At 43.7% G+C, this 18,723-nt stretch overlaps 1 protein-coding gene across 6 annotated transcripts in view; it reads left to right on the forward strand.

Annotated features, from left to right (window-relative positions):
- Nucleotides 1-18,723, forward strand: part of klhl29 (kelch like family member 29) — a 529,985-nt gene that overhangs the window by 185,755 nt on the left and 325,507 nt on the right. The gene's annotated exons all lie outside the window — the stretch shown is intronic.

Consider the following 18,723-nt stretch of genomic DNA (forward strand, 5'->3'; position numbering starts at 1 on the left):
CAGCTTGGAAACAGGCAAAGAGAAATCTGCCAGGAGTTATAGACCACCAAGCAAGAGTACAGTGAAGCCCATGCATAAGTTGGGGTATCCACAATCATGAAACATTTAGTGAGTTGGAGGGTCACCTGGCTGAATGCTAGTTGAAGGACCCCATGAAATCTCATACCTTGGAGAATAGCAGGAACACTGAGGAGAATCAAAGTGAATTCCCAAGAGCTGTGACAACCTTGGTTTGGTTCCAGGAGAAGTGAAGAAACCCTCAAGATCCTGGGAAGTTTAGGGGAACTTGAGTGGAAATAAAAAATTGGAAATAAAAATAAACAGGAGTGACCTGTTGGGATTTTTGGCCTTGAAGAATAAGGGTTTATGAAATATAGTTTAAGTTGGTAGTATTTGCTTTGTTTAATTCTTATATTGTAAAAGTTCTTGTTTTAAATGTGAAACCTTGTGCCGTAATTCTTTGAGTCAAAAACTGGGAATCCAAATTTCTTTTTACAAGTTAATGATCTCCGTTGAGATCATAACAGGAAGGACTCTCAGTTGGAGGTCATATCCGCAGGGAGAAATTCACCTGCCTGAGTCTAAGTGAGGAACAGTGCGTGAGATGTTTTACTTCACCTAAGGACATCGTCACTGAATCATACCAACTGCTGCTGCTACAATTGCAACCTCAGAGCAGGACGAGGATCACTTTGCTAATGGCTGTGAAGGTGACCGTGGTATTGGAAGTATGTGCATGTGGCTTCTTTCAGGCTGGAGCTTTGAAATATTTGCAGAGTTTCAGTTTGTCGTTCACTGTTGCATAAGGGAGATCTCCATTCAGAGAGAGCTACAAATTACTTCTTTCATGCCAAAAGTAAGTAAGCGAAGTGGCAAAAGTGTTCACTAGAGTTGGGGGCTTCCCCGTGGTGCAATGTGCCATTGGCTGCACGCACATTGCCTTTTGGTGCTCCATGTACTGGAACAGAAAGGGACCCCACTTCTCAACGTTGAGTGGCAATAATGCTTGGTATTCTGACAACAGTCAAGGTGCCTTCATTCTGCAGCAGTCTACTGTGCCAGCTGCATTTCAGCCAGCAAGGCCAACGAAGGGGTGGCAATTGAGTGAAAACATCATCCCATGTGACATGGTGAATGATTCCAGTTCACAGCCTGCACACACATGTGCAGCATAAAATAAGAGATATATTGACACAATAAATGCGATGGAACAGACAAGCGGCAGCTTGAAGTAATGATTCCACTGCCCAAATCGTTCTGCAGGAGCTCTGCTGTACTCAGCTGAGCGGACCTTGAGATGCGTGCTGCAAGTTACAAACCTTACCTTCATGAGGTAACAGCCCTTGCCATCAGCTATCAGGCAAGAAGCTGAAGAGGAGGGGGAGGAAGTGGAAGAAGGAAGGTGGTAACCTAAACAGCCCCTTTCTGCCTGGACTGTACGTGGACAACTCATTCAAATGTGATGCCAATAAATTAAACCTCAATTCCTGTTTCACCACAGTCCCACTCTGTACTTTGCTTCTGGGCTGAATGTTTAGCCCCCTCCTAGGAACGGAGACTAAATGAAGGCAGGTGAACACTACAAATAATGCCACTGGCCAATGTGCTGCTTCACTGTCTCCATTCTGACCGTCTAGGGCCATTTTCCTGGAGGCAGGTAGGGGGAGGGGTGGGGGAGCAGCAGAGATATCTGCCCACAAATGACAGGGAGCTGAATAAACTAATAAAGGGCCACTTAACGGCGACCAAAGAGGCCGAATGGGATTTTCCATGTTCCTGAAGGCTGCAGGGGCTTGTTTAGTTGTCTCGAGGCAACCACTCAACAGCAGACCAGGAGGCCAGCGCTCAAGGCAGGCTTACAGGCCTGCCCTGCCTGCCTGTGTTCAGCAGCAGCCCGAGAGTTTGTACAGGGGCGCACCCACCCCCTTCCCCAACCCAGATAGCTTGCGGTGGCCCAACTGCAAAGGCCATTTTTTATTTAAAATTTTAAAGTTGCAGAGAGGCTACCTCCATTTTGAAGCGCCCTCTCCCTCACTTTCCTGCCATCGCCATGGCACCCAGCTGCTGTTTTCAAGCTCAAAGGCCTTTGGCCTTTTAGCTTCGAAAGCCCATCTGCCACCCTTAATGGGACAATGAGCCTGTCCTCTGTTGATTAATTGGCTGCTCCAGGGAAAATCTCATTAAGTGACTATTTCCTGCACAATGTGCTCTTCTGACCCACATTTGAATTTGATGGTGAAGTGCACAAGCCCACAGGAAAAATCCTTGTCCCATTACTGGCCATCACATTGTCCTCTTGGTCACAATGCAAAATAAAATGCCATCTTAAAATAAACCAAATTTATAAATGTAATCATGACACGTTGCATACAACCATAAACTAATCACCCTCGTGCATTGCCTTAGTGCCTAAGTCTTCTGTGTGCCTTTGCCTATCCTGGCGCTCCTATACAGTGCCACCCCAGAGGCTGCTGGAAAACTGTTGGCTCTCAGTGAAGGAGAGTGCAGGTGGCCTTGCAGGCTTACCTGGAGCAGCACTCGTTCTGCAATGCTTGACTTTAGACTGCATCATCGCTGCACAGACACCAAGAGCCTGGGCTGCCTGGATTACAGGAGTTAACAAGGGCATAGGTGAGCTGGCGGAGATGGCAGAACAAATGTTGTCATCCTGAGAGCACAGCAGGTTTGTGCTCCTCAGTAGGGCAGCATCTCAGCAATTCTAGTAAACCATCTTGGATGACTGATGTGGCACCCTGTAATCCCCTCTGAATGCTGGTATCCACAGTCAAGAGGGCACCAAGCTGAGCTTGCATGGGAGCACACTGAACTGATCTGGTGGCAAGTTGACCTTTTATGACTTCAGTCTGAGCTTCTGCAGCACTCAGACATTTGGTGGAAGCTGCTTGTTCTGCAGTGGAAGCTGAGGAATTGGCCATCAGACACTGCATTATGATTGGCTCCACAAACATACTTGTGGAAGTTGGCCGTCCCTCCTGCACTGGCTGCAGCCCACTCGGGCCCTGTGTCGTATTACATGCAGATCCCACCTCTAATCCATCCTCAGAAATATATGTGCAGTGTTAGTATCTGTGATATGAGAGTTTGGAATCAAGGAATATTGTGTCTTCCTTATCACTCTCTTGGTGGCCTCCACTGCCCATCCAGGCTGCACTTCTTGAAAGGAAAAAGGTACAAGGGTAAGGTTATGTTGAGGGGAGTGTAGAGAAAGTAAGAGATGCAAATTTACACCTTCTGCAACTTGTAAATCAAATGAGATAGTGGGATGGGAACAAAGTGGGATGTGAGAGAAAAGATTAGGAATGAGGATACTGTCACTTTCAACTGATTTAGCTCTGCCACTGGTCACACGCTGAGCCAATGCCATATTAATAATGGACAATACCACCTCCACCATTGTGGTTAGAACATCCTGGCACGCCTTTGTCCTTCTCAGGTTAGCTCCTGCTGGTTGTGTACCACCATCTCCTGATTGAAATGGGAAAGTGTGTCAGTGAGTGTTGTGCAATACATTTGGATGATGTGGCTGGCATGGTTGAATAGCATGTGTAAGCTGTGATATTTGCATAAGTGCTTAGCATGAGAGGATGAGGTGAAGCCTATGCATGTTAGGTATGGATCCTGATTGATAGAAATTGCTGGTAGGTGATGGGGGTGTAGTGATTTAAGCAGTGGCACAGTTGGTAGAATATGGCATCCGGATATGCACTGAATTTCTTGTGGCATTGCATCCAAGTTCACAGGACTTGATTCCTACTACTGACCTCCATGACTATCTTCTCCCATTGCCTGTTCATCACGTTTCTGGTGGGTCCCCGATCTCCTTTGGATGCGAGACGTCTCTCCATTTTTTCATCTCTTCCACCAAGAACTCCAGTGCAGTGCAGGAAAACCTAGGTTTTCCCATGATCCGCTATTTTTCTGTCTTTCCCGGTTAGATTCAGTATTCACAGAACCTGCTCCAGCCACAATGACCCTCCCGTTTAAGAGGTCCAAGGGCTTTAAGAAGTGCAGGCTAGTTTTATGCAGTGCTCGCAAGTATCGATTTTGTGGCCCCCTGCTGAACGCAGCCAATTAACAGTGTGTTTAGCTTTCGCTGTACATAGGACCCATGCAAATGAGCAGGCAGCACGAAGTTGGCATACTGCCTATATTCCATCCGGTGGGTGTGAGTTGAGTAATGTGCCTGTTTTCATGGGCTATCCAACTTAGCACATGCCCACTAAAGTACATTAGATGAGATTAACTAGTATATAATTAATATCAATATATTTTATAATCTGTAAACATTCCTGTCAGGAAGATATAATAATTCTCACAATGTTTTTGGAATTTATTGTAAAATAATGATATGTGCCTCTATGTGTCTCTGTGAGAGACTTAATTGGATTAAAGGCAGCTGGTCTGAAGGCTTTGATGTAAACATGGTAAACATGGGGGAAGTTTAGAATGTAAGGTACAAAAAGATATTTGCATTTTTAAATAAGCCAGACTAGATTGTTTTCAAAGGAGGGGTGAAATGTGTCATCTAGCCAGGTGAAGTTCAGAAACTGTGTGTTTATTTTTCCCAAAGATTACTGGTAAAATGGGTACTATGCTAAATTTTTATAATTTTTACATAGTGATACAATGGGAATTTGTATTCAAAGGGGAAAATATGTATAAAGGAGCAAAGGCTGTGTGTAAGGGTAAGCATTTTAAGATCTAACAAGTGTGAAAAGCCTTCAGCATCTGTGCCTCAAGCTTTTGACTTCAAAGAACTGAAGGTGAGAAGACTCACTTTGACTACAACTGGTTCAGGGTATTGTGTGTAACCTTGCCTGGGTCTTTTAAGATCAATGGGTAGGATTTTACTCTTGGTGTGTGGGCTCGGCGGGGGCGTCGGGAAGCCAATTAAGGCCCGCACTGCATGGATTGCGAGCAGCAGTGCTAAGCGCTGCCTCTGCGGGCGGGGGGAGTTGGTAGAGTCAGGCCTAGTGCGCAGCTCGCGCATGCGCGAGAAAGAGTGCTTCAATCTCCCTGAGGCAGCTGCGTGCCTCAGGGAGATTGAAGTGCTGTGTTAAAAAAAAATAATGAAGTGAATAAAAATTTAATAAAACATGTCCCCTTATGTGACTCTGTCACATGAGCTGGGACATGTTTTTAATTCAAAAATAAAGTTTTTAGTTAATGTTTATTTGCTTTAGGAAACCTCATCCTGCTTGTGGATGAGGTTTCCTAAAAAATGTAAAGGTCGCTTGGCCTTTTCGCCTGCCTGCCAACCATTAGGTTGGACGGGCAGCGTAAATTTGAATTTAATTAGATTGTTAATGGCTTTAATAGGCCTTCTAATATTGTGCGACTGCACAATGATGTTGGGACGCATGCCCGATGTCATCACATGTCAGTTTACGCTTGGGCGCATGCCGAGCGCAATATTCTGCCCTATGTGTCTTACTGTTGCCTTAACGAAAGTGTATGAAAGTGTAACTAGGAGTTAAATGAATTAGGGGATTTAGAAGTTATTATAGTGGTAATTTGTAGATATATGTGTGTGCTTAAAAATCATTTTTCTTGTTAATAAATGTTTAATCTAGTTTTGTAAAAACCTATAAGACTTGGTGGTCTTATTACTACTGAACTCAAGGCATGCTTCTTGTAATTTATACAAATTGCAAAACAATTTGTGGCAGTTGTTTCAAGTTTCCCTTCGGTATTTGAACAACTCAGCATTTACCATCGGCTGTGCCATAACAATTCTTTATGAGCAATATCCAATTCTGTAACTCTTCCACCTCACCATACCCCATCCGCCCACCACCCTTCCCTCCCCACGCAGCCTTGAACTCTATATTGGACTTATTATGCTTTAACTCCCTGCCTTCCCCTCTCAATGTTAGTTATGTGTCTACCCCTGGTACATTTAGAATTGCCTCTGAGGTTTGTAGGTGGTGGTGTGATTGGTCTTCCCTAGCTTATTGAACATTTTGGGTGTCATAAAACCCCTGTTACATTCTGAAATTTGTATTGGAAACATGGGAGTGAATCTTCCTCTGGGGTCAGGAAAATCTAACCCATACACTTTCGCAACTCACAAATTGCATGCCTGTCCCATGTGTGACTTTACGTGCTGTTTTTTTATCTTTTCACACCGCGGTCACGTTCACAGAGCAGCTTGCAAGCTTTGCTGGAGTGCACGAGGAGTGTGGGTGCGGAAGCGGATGGTTAGAAGACCCACCTTAGTTCTCCAACACCGTATCCCACCTCCCATCAATGTTGAAAGGCCCCTAAACAACACCCCTCACCCCAACCGCATTGTCAGCCCCTACACCCTCAGATCGCCCAAGCCATCCCTATGGCCCCTATACATTCTCCATAGCCACTCACTCAGTATGCACTCTCTACAGTCCTCAGATTCCATGCAATATCAATTAACCTCAATATTTTTTTATTCCTTGGGGAAAGAAATGAAAAATAAAAGCCTCCATATCATTGATACCAAGAGAAAAAAAAATGCATTCTGCCATGTGGGAAATAAACCCTTATAATACTGTAATCCTATTAGCTTGCATCAACAAACCAGAAGCAACATCAAAGGTGCAATGTGCTGTTACACCTTCTTGAAATTATCATTCATTTTAATACAAATGGAATGCCTACTATGTTGAAACCCATTAGCACTTGAAGCACAGTGAAGCATTGATAATAGCCACAGGTGTAGCAAAGCAATGGACTGCTCTCTGGAAAGGAAAGAACAGAAGGTGCTCATTTCAATTTCAAAGCAGAGTGCCTGTCAACCAAGGCAGGGTAGCAGATGATTAGATTTTTTTCAATTGTCAAAGCCAAGCTCTTTTTTTCCAGCCAGAGCCATTTAAATCACAGCAGAAAAGATGACAGCACAGGCTGACGGGACATTTTCATACATTTTTCACTGTAATATGGTGCTTTTTTCCCATTGGAAAAGCACAGTCATGCATATGAACAAATACACAAGGTTGGTCAATCTAAGGGCTAACTTACCTTTAGAAGACTGATCCCTATGGTGAATGACTGTATTAAAATCACAGCTACATTTGAAGGTGTCGAAAGAATTTACACTTACCTTTCAGAATGTTCCAGACTTCTCAGCAGGCTTTCCATTTTCTTCACAAACTGTCTGGCCTGGCATACCTTTAATGGGCTTCCAAGAGCCCACAACCCCAGACGAAAATGGTGTGTGGGAGGAAATCTGATTTTCGTACCCCCATTTAAAATGGAGAACCTAACCTCAGCTGGGGATGGTGTGCATTTTACACATTAGACATCCCCAACCCACAAAATGGCCAGAGGGAAATAGTATGGAGCCGGGAACGCAGAGGAAAATCGGATTTCTTCCAAAAAAAACTCAGTGTAGGCATTCGCATACTGAAACGCAGCTCTGAACTCTGACAAAAATTCAGCCCATGGTTTGTGTTTATATGTAGCTGCAGGCTCTAGCCATTGGGTGACCACGCACAGTTTTCTGTATATTAAAGCACTACAGATTAAGCACTTTCTACATATTAAATCTCGTCTACATTTTCCTGATTGGCAAGCAGTATCAGAATGGAGCATTTTGACTTATTCCATATCATATGGCTCCTCAAAATGGATGCTCTGCACGCAGCCGTTGAGGCTATTAATCCACAAAGTCATAGCTTTCATGGTTGGTGGGATTCCACTCCATTAACGTGCAGCTGGTCTATGACCACAAGTACAAATTAATGAAAATGAATTGGCACTGCCCTAGTAGGAGTGGTAATTCCTTCATTATATGGCAAACCCATACCAAGAGATATTTCCATGAACCAGGCATAACCACTGGTGAAGGAAGATTTTAATACTAGCCAAAAAACTAACTTTCTGAACCCTAGTGACAGTCAAGAGGCCCTAATCCTTGGGCTCAGCAGCTCAATGACTCAAGCAGCCCATCCAGCTAACAGGTCTCTGTTCCCATAGTACAAACTCCGCTTATTTATCTTCACTCAGTTTAGTGATTCATCTAGTACTTCATCCCGCTACTCACTAATGGAACCCCTCTGGACAGGTTATATTTCTGCTTGTTAATTTGAGTGGTGCATATTATCATGAGCTTCTGGGGACATAATACTCATTAGTTCCCCTCCATTGGATCACCTCTCGGCTGTAGTGTGCATTTGTAGGTCAGTGAATGAAGAAACAGAGGGAGGAAAAGAAGAAAAGGATGATCGTAACCCTAAGCAGGTCTTCAATTTCGTCTTTCCGACTTGCCTTTGGCCTATAGCATCAGAATTTGGAGGTCCTTCTTTATGATTTATATTTTTTCCAGACCATTTATTTACAGCCTTTTCTTATAAGCAGATGCAGAACATATACGTATTGGAATTCAGAAGAGTAAAGCCAGTCTGGGGTGAACTTCTTTGCCATTTCCAGCACACATAGCAAACTAGAATAATGACAACTTTTTTTTTTGCAAGGAAAGCTGGGTGCAGGCAGTTTCCACACAACTTTCACATTTAACTGCCTTTCGCCAAGTTTCCTAGTGCTTCTGCATTTCTCCCACAACCTATCTACCAAATCATCAGTGACTTCATTTGAAGATGTCAATGATTCTATGTTTCGATGTCAAAGTGAGAACCATTGTTTGAGCATGTCTGACTTTTCTGGAGTTGAACTACTGCTGCACTCGACATAAATTAGACACACTTCACCAAGGCTTAGCAGCTGGCTGGATCAACTTACCAAAGCAACAGTGAGAGGTTCCTGAAATAGAAGAGGCTGTCGATCCTTAAATTTAGACTTTTGTAGGTATGTTTTAAACTATTTTTAATGCCATTAAATTACTCAAATCTAACACAGAGCCCATGTTGAATCATTCCTCAATGCTAGTTTTTTGTTCCCCGTTACTAATTTAATTCTGTTTTACTGGGCAAAAACAAGGCACCACTCATGTGATATAATTAATAAAGCAGCCATCTGTGTGCATGAAGAAGTTTAAATTTAGCTATTGTCAACTGTTGGCAGTGCAAGTGCTAATTGGGTTGCTATCTTGTGATAGCAGAAGAAGGTATATTCTTAACATTCCGTGCCAAACAACTTTCAGCTGAAACAGTTTGCGAATAGATTATAATTTTGTCATTTCTACAAAATGTGAAAATAGTGAACATGACATAGGCCCGAATTTTACAGTCAGTAGGGAAGGTACAGCGGTCGTTATTCACTTCACTGACAGCTGCCTAAGGAGTTTTCACCAGCTTTCGAGCAAAGTCTTGCTGTCATCAAGCGTCTTACTCAGAATGGAGGATCTGTGAACAGAATAAGCAATGGTGTGGCTCCTCAATCAGTTATATTGAAGAATTCTCACTGAGATATGAGAGTCTAAACCACAAAATATAAAACATATTTAAACCATGTACAAAATAAAGATGAGTTAAGAAATATGAGATTAAGACAGAGATAAAGAGGCAAACAGAAAAAGTTTTTTAAAAATGTATTTCTTTATATTTCCAATGCTACTAAAATTCTGAAGAAATGAGATGCCATACTTGTTAAATTAAATTTTCAGGGCCAGAAAGATCGTTTGACAGTCATTAATGACTTTTCACACTGTTAAAAATTCATTTAAAATGGCACTAGCATATCTTTCCCCTTCATGTTTCATGCTTAACTTATGGGTAAAGATCACAACTTCACACCCTTCCGATGTTTCAATGTCAAATGCAGCAATGAGGTACTGTTACAGCACAGCCTGAGGAGGTGCAGAGTAACCAGGACAGCATCTTAAAGATTTTTATGTTTAACAGAAAATGTGGAAACTCTGGATGTTGCTGTCTGATTTACTGCATAATGACGGTGAATGTTGGTAACCTTAATCATTATTCTCAGTGCAAAAATATACTCCATGGGAATGATAAAAAGAGATTAGTGATGAGGATGGGGAAGATGTGAACAAGTGGAATCGGTCTTCTTGAAGATGTAGATTTTTTTTGATGGACTGTTGCAGCATAACATCAAATGTGGCTATTTAGCATTTCTACCAGTTGGCTACAGGAAATGGGACATGGTGTGGTAGTGGAAAATAAAATATCAGTTGAATCACCACAACTTGCCAATAAAGCAGGTACTATAACCTTTAAAGAGATTACTTTATCACGATTGTCATAATGCAGTTGCATGATGGTAATTGAAATCTCCCTTGAATTTCAGAATTGGTACAGGTGTTGGAATGCTGTGAGAAACAATAATTGTTTTCCAACTCTGGCACCCAATTTCATCTTGATTTTAAACTCAATTGATTAGGGTTCATGTCTGAAAGTTTTGGTATAATTCTGAACTGAACTCAATATGCTGTAAAATATCTAGCAAGATTAAAGGGGAATGATTCATTCCTACCAACCTTTCTTCTTTTGCCTTGCACTGATGTTTCTATCTCTGACATTTTGGTCATAAATATTGTACAGGTAACAGTTTCCAAATGGACTACAAATGCAGAAAATCCTATGACTGTCATCCTGACCTGAAATAGTAAACTGAGGTGTATGAGTGACAGGTTTGTCATTGCTTTTTCATTGTGCAATAATTGCTTGCAGCCATTAAACAACACAGGACAATCTAATTTTCTGTTCTTTTCTTGATGGTGCAGAGAAGTATTAAAAAGAAAAAAAAAATCTCATCCCAGAGTGCAGATGGAATAATTGACAGAAACGATTGTATGATCTGGCTGTAAATTTGTATACTTGACCAGCTGTCACTCAGGGGCATATTTTCCCCTCTCCACTTTTTTTAAACAGCTAAAGTTATGAAGTGTGATCGTATGAAGTGGACAACACTGTCTGTTTTATAATCAAATCAATGTTTCTGCTAAAATTAGACAATCAAGGAATATCTACCTCTAGGGCAATTATACAATTTTGGAAGAATAGTGCAGTTTTATGTTTGTGGTAGTTTTGGTGTGAATCTGAAATTATTGTATTGCTCATGCCTTCATATATTTGGAGTCATTGGATGTCACATAAATAACAGCCAGACGGTTGGTTACCCTTTAAAGGCATTTTTGTATCATATCAGGTGAAACTTTACATTTAACATTGACATTTTACAGTTAACAGTCACAGAAGCTCTCAAATATTTCAAGTTTTTTATGACAATGTGGCTGAAAAATTGAGCTCTGTGGTACTGCAGTTTCAGTGCCATGGGTATCATTTTGCTTCCAAAATACTGTGTCATGCACATCTGGCACCATGTTAGTGAGGGCATTGGGTGGGTGTTAGGAACATGCACTGCATGTGTACAGAGTAGGTAGATCATGAGGTTCAGTCAGTGTGTAACGCAGATATGACCCTAGTGCTGCCATTATTGACCTCGTTGCTTCAGCTATTGCCCTGTCTTAAACGCGCACAGATGAACATGCATTCAGGAACAGGAAAGACCAACCAATACTATTTAAAGTGATCATCAACAATTGCAAGTTATTTGATGATTACTTTCTACTGGCTTTGTTTGAGTTTGTAGAAATCCTTGGTAATTTGTAGAGTTGGTTAAAGTTAGCAAAGTCGACAGGGAGTGGTGCTGCATGTGGAGAAGGCCTTGATTCTGAGTTCAATGTTTCTGATCAGACCACTTGCTCCCAGTCTTGGGTACTGTAGTTACCATTTCCCTTGGTCTGCAGCATGAAGGGGAGATGGAGCAGAGGCGTCAAAGAGGCGGACAAGATGTTTGCAGAAAGAGGAGGAGGAAGGGGAGGAGAAAGGTAGATAAGGCCTTCTGCTGAGAGCCTAAGATCTTCTGGGAGTATTTCCCTTACCCCCACCAAAGGTAGGAGCAGTATGTGCATTGTCCATATTTTACAAAATAGGTGCTCATAGAACTCAACCATGTCTTGCAACCAGACCTGCAACTTCAAATTAGGGCAACAACAGTGCTGCCAGTGGCAATGAAGGTGACTATGACCCTGAAATTCTTTGGCCGGGATTTTCCAACCCCATCGTGGCGGGACCCACCGCAGGAGATGCGGCGACCCAGCCAAAAGTCCATTGACTTTCGGTGGGACCAGACTTTTTTTTTTTGTAAAAATATACTTTATTCATAAAATATCTTCAATCACATTCCAAACCATTTCAAAAACAACATTACAAGGGTACAATCCAGGTTAAACTTTTACAAGATGTATCACCAGGTGCATCAGTACAAACAATATTACAATCATTTACAGCCTTTCATTTTGATCTGTACAGCCCGAGGGGCTCTAAACAGTTCCCAGTCTCTCGGTGCGCTGTGGTAGAAAGGTCTTAGACAGCGACCCTTCCCCATTGCGCCTTTGCGGCAGCTGCCCCAAGCTTTAGTGCGTCCCTCAGCACGTAGTCCTGGACTTTGGATTGTGCCAGTCCGCAACAATCGGTCGGGGACAACTCTTTGTGCTGGAAGACCAACAAGTTTCGGGCAGACCAAAGCGCGTCTTTCACCGAGTTGATGATCCTCCAGCTGCAGTTGATGTTTGTCTCGGTGTGTGTCCCTGGGAACAGCCCGTAGAGCACAGAGTCCTGTGTCACAGCACTGCTCGGGATGAACCTCGACAGCAACCACTGCATCTCTCTCCAGACTTTCTTTGCAAAGGCACAATCCACAAGGAGGTGAACAACGGTCTCTTCCCCACCACAGCCACCTCGAGGGCAACGTGCAGAGGGGGTGAGCCTCCTGGCGTGTAGGAAGGATCTGACGGGGAGGGCCTTTCTCACCACCAGCCAATCTTGGTGCTTGTTGGAAAGTTCTGGCGATGAGGCATTCTGCCAAATGACTTTGACAGTCTGCTCGGGGAACCATCCCACAGGGTCCACCCTCTCCTTTTCCCTCAGGGCCTCTAGGACGTTACGTGCTGACCACTGCCTGATGGACTTGTGGTCAAAGGTGTTTTTCTGCATAAATTTTTCCACCAGGGACAGGTGGTACGGCACGGTCCAACTACTTGGAGCGTTCCGCGGCAGCGTGGCCAGACCCATCCTTCGCAACACCGGGGACAGGTAGAACCTCAGCACGTAGTGACACTTGGTGTTTGCGTACTGAGGGTCTACGCACCGCTTGATGCAGCCACACACAAAGGTGGCCATCAGTATGAGGGCGATGTTGGGCACGTTTTTTCCCCCTTTATCTAGAGGCTTGTACATCGCGTCCCTGCGGACACGATCCATTTTCGACCTCCAGATAAAGCGGAAGATGGCTCGAGTGATCGCCATCGCGCAGGAGTCTGGAATGGGCCAGACCTGCGCCACGTACAGCAACAGCGAGAGTACCTCACACCTGATGACCAGGTTCTTTCCCGCAATGGAGAGGGAGCGTCGCTCCCACATGCCCAGTTTCCTTTTCACCATAGCCACTCGCTCCTTCCAGTTTCTAACGCATGCCCCGGTCCCTCCGAACCATATCCCCAGCACCTTCAGGCCGTCAGCCCTGACAGTGAAGGGGACAAAGGATCGGTCAGCCCAGTTCCCAAAGAACATGGCCTCGCTCTTCCCACGATTTACCTTGGCTCCCGAGGCCAGTTCGAACTGGTCGCAGATGTGCATCAGTCTGCGCACCGACAGCGGATCCGAGCAGAAGACGGCGACGTCGTCCATGTACAGGGTGGCTTTTACCTGAGTGCCTCCACTGCCTGGGATCGTCACTCCTCTTATGCCCGGATCCTTCCTGATGGACTCGGCAAAGGGTTCTATGCAACACACGAAAAGGACAGGCGAGAGAGGACAGCCCTGCCTGACTCCAGATTTAATCGGAAAGCTATCTGTTTCCCACCCATTGATTGAGACTGCGCTACTGATGTTAGTGTAGAGCAGTTGGATCCAATTTCGAATTCCCTCCCCAAACCCCATTTTGGAGAGCACATCCCCCATGTAGGTGTGCGATATTCTGTCAAAGGCCTTCTCCTGATCCAAGCTGATGAGGCAGGTATCCACACCCCTGTCCTGTACATAGGCAATCGTATCCCTGAGCAGCGCCAGGCTGTCAGAGATCTTCCTGCCTGGCACAGAGCAGGTCTGGTCAGGGTGAATCACCAATTCCAGAGCGGATTTGACCCGATTGGCGATGACCTTGGACAGAATCTTATAGTCCACATTCAACAGTGAAATGGGTCGCCAATTTCTAATTTCCTCCCTTTCCCCCTTGTGCTTGTAGATGAGGGTGATGATGCCTTTCCTCATGGATTCTGACATACTACCGGCCAGGAGCATACTCTCGTACACTCCTAGCAGGTCTGGGCCGATCAAGTCCCACAGAGCCGAATACAACTCCGCCGGCAAGCCGTCGCTTCCGGGAGTTTTACTCTTCTCGAAGGACTCGAGGGCCTTAGTCAGTTCATCAGGAGTTAGCGGTTTGTCCAGGCTCTCCCGCGTACTGTGGTCTAAGACCTCCGTGATAGAGGACAGGAAGGACTGGGAGGCTGTGCTGTCCGTGGGCTTCACGTCATACAATCCGGCATAAAAGGATTTGCTGATCCTCAGAATGTCGGACCGTGATGACTTTACTGAGCCGTCTTCTTCCTTCAGGCTGCTGATCACAGAGCGCTCTCTGTGTACCTTTTGGAAGAAGAAACGTGAGCACGTCTCATCCTGCTCCACGGAGCGGACTCTGGAACGGAAGATGATCTTGGAGGCCTCCGAGGCAAAGTGCGAAGCTTGCTGGCCCTTCACCTCTTGGAGCTCCTCCTTGACATCGACCCCCATCGACTGCAGCCGGAGCAGATTCTGCATCTTTTTCTGGAGTCGGGACATTTCCCTCTGTTCCTTTCTAGCTTTCTGGGTGCCTTTGAGGATGAAAAACCTCTTGATGCTTCCCTTGGTCGCTTCCCACCAGTGTGTCAGGGACTCAAAGAGGGGTTTCACGGTTCTCCAACCTTTGTAATCCCTCTTGAGCTCCTCAATGTTCTCTGGGGTCAGCAGTTGCACATCGGTGGGACCAGACGATCCTGGAGACAAGTAGGGCTGAAATATCCCACTCTTTGTATTGGGATGATTTCAGTTGGGGTAGCTGTAATGTCTCCCACTTCACAGTCCACTGCTGTATGAGAGAAGTGGCAGGTACTCTTTACGCCAGGAGAATGGAGTTCATTCTGTTCTCTCTGACCAGCAAGAAGCAGCTGGAACTTGTACGTGGCTTTGTCAGGATTTCCCCATGCTGCATGGTGTCACCGACTGTAGGTAATGCAAGTTAGCTGTAAGGGTGCTAGCTTTGCATGAATTTAGGCTCCATTCTGAGACATGCAGCCACTCGGCAACACATTCGGTGCTGGGCTGCTAGCCAAATTTGCAGGCTGCCTTATATGCTGCCTACATCACTATGAACGGGCAAGGACTAATTGTGCGTCACAAATGACAATGCTCATTTTCCAGCCTTGCCCAATATTTAACCTTTTTATTTTACACATTGAAATTTTAGTTTCTGTTGAATCTTACTGACTGGGTCAGGCTCCAAATGGACTTTTATTTTCTTCGAGATATTTCTTTATTATTGGTATCAAGTGAATGCTTTGCAATGGTCAAATATGCTAAATGATAGGGGACCAAATGTTATTGGTTCTTAAAATTCTATTCATCTTCAGTGGAATTCTCAGCAGCAGATAAAGAAACTACCACCAGTCATCAACTGTGTGACAGGTGAGTTACCATTTGCAAATGTGGCCCTTCTGTAGTCCTGTTATATGCGACACAATATGCCTATACCCGATAATAACTTAATTTTCTGCTACCAGATGCCAAGGAATAACAATACTGAGAATTGTTATCCTTTTGGAGAGGGTAGAGAGATAATTAATTATGGTGAAGAGCATATTATAGCAGAGCCTAATCGCTTTCTGCTGCTGACAATGTTATCCATTGTGAAGGCAGGATCCAACTGTTTCAATAATACTAAATTTGGCGGTGGTGTTTACAAAATGTATTTTGTGAAGCTACAAATCATAGCAGTACTGTTGTCACAGCTTCTAGTGGCATTGAAAAATTAAGTATAAAATGTGATTAATTGCTCAATAAATAACTTGTCTGCTAAAACTCTGGAAGAAGTCCTCTGATAGAGATCCCAGAATAAAGAAGGAGGGGATGTTGTAGAGCTTGAGCAAGATGACTCATGGGTGGCCAGTTCTGACACTCCCTGAAGATGAGTATTCAGGGTAAGGGATCCTTCATTTTTGTCCAGCTACTTGCTGGTAGCTCCAAAGTTATTGCACCATTGCTGCTGGTTTTTGAGGATGTAATGCCAGGGTTAATTTATATATAAAACAGAGGTGGAGATGATACACCAAGGTTATATTGTGCACCAACATGCCAGTGGTTGAGTAAGATATCTACACAGAACTGTACTTGCATAAAATTTAGTTCTAAACACTGCGTGCCTTTGAGCTTCGTTAATCAATAAGAAACGTCGTTTGGAAGTGACTAAGGTAAAGGTGAAAATTTAAGTTTACCTTGGATAAAAGTTGCTCTTGAATCCCTATGAACAACCCAATAGCAAACTGCGTTGAAGCTTTTTACTCACTGCAATTGAACAAGAATTTTGTCTCACTTCCCCTATATTGAATTCCTAATCACAGATGGGTGCCTTGTGGGGAGGTCACAGTGGAGACCAAGGCTGGGATTGTGAAAGAGCTGAGTGGTCAGGACCCAGTGCAGGAGGGTTTTGAGAATCACAGTCCCCGAGGTCATATCAGCATCCTGATACCTCTGGGACAATTCCCAACTTTCAATGGACCAGCGCTTACGGGGGAGCAAGGAAGGCGCTTGCCTCCACTTAGCAGCCCCTGGAGGACATTTTCAAAACTTTTCCCGGTGAGCCCGAACAGCCTTGTACACATTGTACAAATCGGGGCCCGAATAAACTCTTTTGGAGGTGGTTTCAAGAAGAATTTATCGGGCAAACTGTCCACCTTGTCCGACCTCCTGCTCAAAGCAGCGGCAGCCCCCAACATGACTGACACCTGCCTTTGCTGCTGGCATCAGATAGGCAGATCTTGCTCCCTTGAGGTGCCCAGCAACTCGAACCGGGCACCGAACTCGCCTCTTGGCCAATTGGGCTATTTGAGTTTGAAGATCATGCCACAAGCGCAACACAGCTCCGGGTGTGGGGTTGGCACCTGGAATTCATTCGGGTTTCTGATTCCTGACTATGTTTTGAAAATCCATTCTTCCTCAGAATTAGGAAAAGTTGCAGCTGCACACATCCACCCACCCTCTCAGGCTTTGTTGTATAATACAAGAGAGGGGGGGGGTGATTTTCTTTTAAAAAGTTGTGATCCCATCCTTGGAATGAATCCTCATGCAGAACATCTGAACACTGCGTTGTGTGCAAGAGACAATTGCTACTCTTTTCATGTACCCCTCTGGATGGCTTTCCTTAGGAGAAATAGAGGCAATAATCTATAGTCTACATCTTCTACCCTGCCAACTGAGGAAGGTTGTATAGATATAGGGAACTTAGGTGAGAAAAAGTCCATCAAAAGCTTTTATTTGTATCCAAAAACTGTGACGTGAGAAAAACTTTTTCACACGTGGAAGGGTTCGGGCCTAGAATGCACTGCTGGGAGGTGTGGTGGAGGTAGGTTGAACTGAGGCAATCAAGAGGCCATTAGATGATTATTTGAATAGAAACAATGTGCAAGAGCACAGGGAAATGGCAGGGCAATGGCACTACGTTATAATGCTCATTTGGAGAGTTGGTGCAGACACAATGGGCCGAATAGCCTCCTGTGCCATTAAAATTCTGATTTCTGTGATTTTTTTTCTTGAAGTTTATTTTTCTACTGATTTTGATTAACTTTAAGCATGCTTTTCAGAAATGCACAATATGGTTTTTAAACGTACAGTATGTTTTCAACAATCTGTTTGGTTAAAACACTAGCCGCTGACTTAAAACAGTGGTGTGGTGCACTGAATTCCATTTTTCACAAGCCTTTTACACATTTATTTAGGTTTATCTGGAATGATGGATATGGTATAGTGAAAGAAAATAAATTCATCATAGCAAAGCTGCAAATTACCAGCCAAGTCAGCACAGGCTACCCCTCATTAGCCTTTAGCTGTTATGCAGTGGTGATGTTGGCTAAAGCCTGAGAGCTATCTTAATTTCTCAGCTGCGAAACGATTATGTGATCCAAGAACAACAATCAATATTGATGTGATTATTTTTGTATTGAGCAAATGCACTTTTTACTTGAGTTATTTAAACTTTTCTATTCCCCCAAACAATTCATTTACCAAACAGTAGCCTGTTTTATCACTGCTATTTTGTTCTAATCTGTTTTTTATTATTATTGGCTTATAACAATTATTTTTAATTTGGTGTGATGCCCTTGATGAATAATGTGTAAATAATTGCCTTACGAATATTGAAACATATAGGCAATGCGTATTACAGTATACTCTTTAGACCATGAATTCAGATAAATTTAACTCATGCATTTACTGTAGCTCAACAGTAGTGGTTTTTTGCTACAGTTCATTTATCAAATTAAATGGTTGCTGAAATAAATAGCTTATTTGCTGAGCGTATTGTTCACAATATGCAACTTTAGCAGAATTATTCAAGAAAACTGCTCAAACATCCTCTGCTTTTATATTTACTCAGCAAGGTGGAAACCTGGTCATTTTCATCATTTACACTAACATTACATTGAAACTATCCTTAAACTTTAGAAGGCATAACATTGAAATGAACAGTTATTGAATTAAGATGGTTTTCAATGCATGA

This window comes from Cetorhinus maximus, chromosome 5, assembly GCF_964194155.1.
Source record: "Cetorhinus maximus chromosome 5, sCetMax3.hap1.1, whole genome shotgun sequence".
Lineage (NCBI taxonomy): Eukaryota > Metazoa > Chordata > Chondrichthyes > Lamniformes > Cetorhinidae > Cetorhinus > Cetorhinus maximus.